The sequence below is a fragment of the Rattus norvegicus genome, chromosome X (genome assembly GCF_021556685.1).
Source record: "Rattus norvegicus strain SHRSP/BbbUtx chromosome X, alternate assembly SHRSP_T2T, whole genome shotgun sequence".
NCBI lineage: Eukaryota > Metazoa > Chordata > Mammalia > Rodentia > Muridae > Rattus > Rattus norvegicus.
Window position 1 is genome coordinate 138,194,037 of NC_141554.1, and position 3,432 is coordinate 138,197,468.

Genomic DNA, 3,432 nt, shown 5'->3' on the forward strand with positions numbered 1-3,432 from the left:
AATTTTACAAAGAACTCAAGAAGTTAGACACCGACAACCCAAATAACCCAATTTAAAAATGGGGTGCAGAGCTACATAGAGAATTCTCAACAGAAGATTAGCAAATGACCTGGAAGCACTTAAAAAATGTTCAAAGTCCTCAGTCATAAGGGAAATGCAAATCAAAACAACTCTGAGATTTCATCTTACACCCATCAGATACACCACTCCTGGGTGTGTCCCAAAAGATGCTCCATCATCCCACAAAGACACTTGCTCAACTGTGTTCCTAGCAGGTGTATCCAGAATAGTCAGAAACTGGAAACAACATAGTTGTCTGTCAACTGAAGAGTGGGTTAAGAAAATGTGATACATCTACACCATGGAATACTTACTATTCAGCTACTAAAAATCAAGACATCATAAATTATGCAAGCAAATGTATGAAACTTAAGGCTAATACCCTGAGTGAGATAACCTACTCCCAAAAGGACATGCATGGGATATACTCACCTATATTAGTCATAAAATACGGGTACCATGTCACATTCCACAGACTCAAAGAAACTAAGCAAGAAGGAAGGCCCAAGAAAGGAAGCTTGAATCTCAATTAGAAGGTAAAATAAAATAGTCAAAAGAAGCAGATGGAGAGAGGGACCTGGCAGGAAGATTGGATGTGGAAGGGAGTAGGATATTCAGAATTAGGTGTGGGAAGGACAGGAGAGAGGGCTAGATGTTCATGAAATGTAATAGAAATATGTAGCTGATGGGGGTGAGAAGATAGGGGAGGGCATTTTCAGGACAAGTCAGAGACCTGGAATAAGGGAGGTGCCTAAGAATCAATAAAGGTGACTTTAGCTGTGAGCTACTACATTGGAGATAGATAAACTGAAGAGGCCACATTATATAGTCAAAAAGGAACCCCACTGGAACAAAAGACACATCAACCTACCCACGAATCTTTCAACCCAAAATTTATCCTGTCTGCAAGTAATGCAGGTGTGAGGGAGCGAGCAGATACTGCTGGAATAACCAACAAATAACTGGCTGAAATTGAGACCCATCCCTAATGGCAAGCACCAATCCCTGACATTGTTAATGATATTCTGTTATGCTTGCAGACAGGAGCTTTAAAAAACTCTCCTCTGAGAGTCACCATCCAGTAGCTGAATCAGATACAGACCCCCACAGCGAAACAGTGAGTGCAGTTTGAGTACACTTAGGGAAGAATACGTGGTAAGATTGTGTGACACAAATAGGATAGGAACACCACAGGAAGACCAACAGAGTCAACTAACCTGAACCCTTGGTGCGCTCAGATTCTGAACCAGAAACTAAAGAACATACATGGGCTAGACCTAGGCCTCCCGGCTCACATATTACAGATGATTAGCTTCACCTTCATGTAGGTCCTGAACAAATGAAATGGAGCTATAGAAAAAGGCTGTTGCCTGTAAGTGGGATATGTTCTACTAGCTGGGATGCTGTGTCTGGCTTCAACAAGAGAGGGAGTGCCTAGCTTAACAGAGACTTCAAGTGCCAGGTTCAGAGATAACCAGGTCCCCCACACTTGCTGAGAGGAGAAGGGTATGGGTGGTAGTGGAATATTTGTGGAAGGGGGTGAATGAGAGGGGACAGTGAGCAGGATGTAAAGTGAATATGTAAAAATAAGTATGTCATGTCTTTGAAGAACTATATGGAATGTTGATGGGGATTGCATTGAATCTATAGATTGCTTTTGGTAGGATGGACATTCTTACTATGTTAATTCTGCCAATCCATGAGCATGGGAGATCGTTACATTTGATGAAATGTTATCAAAAGCAAAGAACACAAAATAGAGTAAACAATTCTTAACAATAGAAAAATGTCTGTGGGAATCCCCATCTCTGAACTCAAGCTGTACTATAGAGCAATAATGATTAAAAGAACTGCATTGATATTCATACAGAAACAGACAGGTTGGCAAACGGAATAGAATTAAAGACCCAGAAATAAAACCGCACACAGGGACACTTGATCTTTGAAAAAGAAGCCAAAAATATAAAATGGAAAAAGAAAACTTCAATAAATGGTACTGGTCTAACTGGCAGTCTGTATGTAGAAAAATGAAAATAGATCCATATTTGTCACTTTGCCCAAAGCTCAAGTCTAAGTGGATCAAGGACCTCAACATAAAACCAGGTACACTGAATCTAATAGAAAAGAAAGATGAAAAGAGCCTCGAACTCATTAGCACAGGGGACATTCTCCTAAACAGAACTCCAAAGGCTCATGCTCTAAGATTAAGAATTGATAAATGGGACCTCATCAAAGTAGAAAGCTTCTGTAAGGCTAAGGAAATAGTCAATAGGACAAATCAGCAACACACAGATTGGGAAAATCTTCACTAACATCTGACAGAGGCCTAATATCCAAATTAAATAAAGATCTCAAGAAGCTAACAACCAAAAATCAAACAACCCCATCAAAAACTGGAGTAAAAACTAAACCAAGAATTCACATCAGAGGAATTTAAGTGGTTGAGAAGCACTTGAAGAAATGTTCAAAGTCCTTAGTGATCAGGGAAATGCAAATCAAAAGAACCCTGAGATTCCACCTCAGACCAGTCAGAACGGCTAAGAACAAACACTCAGGTGATAGTCCATGTTGGCAAGGATGTAGAGAGAGAGGAACACTCCTCCATTGCTGGTAGAATTGCTAGCTGGCACAACTACTTTGGAAATCAGTCTGGCGATTCCTCCAAAATTTGGACATAGTACTACCTAAAGACCCAGCTACACCATTCCTGGGCATATACCAAAGAGATGCCCACAGGGTCACATGTTGCACTATGTTCATAGCATCCTTGTTTGTGATAGCCAGAAGCTGGAAACTACCCAGATGTCCCTTGACAAAAGAGTGGATACAGAAAAGTGGTTCATTTACACAATGGACTATTATTCAGATATTAAAAATGAGGACATCATGAGTCTTGCAGGCAAACAGATGGAACTAGAAAATATCATGCTGAGTGAGGTAACTCAGAGCCAAAATGATATGCATGGTATGTACTCACACATAAATGGATATTATCTGGGAAAAACAAGTACAGACTACCCAGGATACAATCCACAGAACTCAAAATGGTTGACAAGCCAAAAGTCCCAAGTGAGTATGCCTCAATCCCACTTGGAAGGAAGAAGAAAGGAATCACAGGAGGGGAGAGAGAGGGAAGGACCTGGGAGGGCAAAGAAACAGGAAGGGGAAGAGGGAAACATGATCAAGTATTTCAAGATGACAGGACGGAAGCCATGAGGGCCAACAGAAGGAATGAAAACAGGTAACCTCTGAAGTTTGGAGGTGAGGGGGGACCCTCAAGAATGTACGAGAGACCTAGGAGGTGAGAGACTTTCAGGACTCAAAGGGAGGGACCTTAGATGAAAGGTCCTACAGTGGGGAGAGAGAACTTGT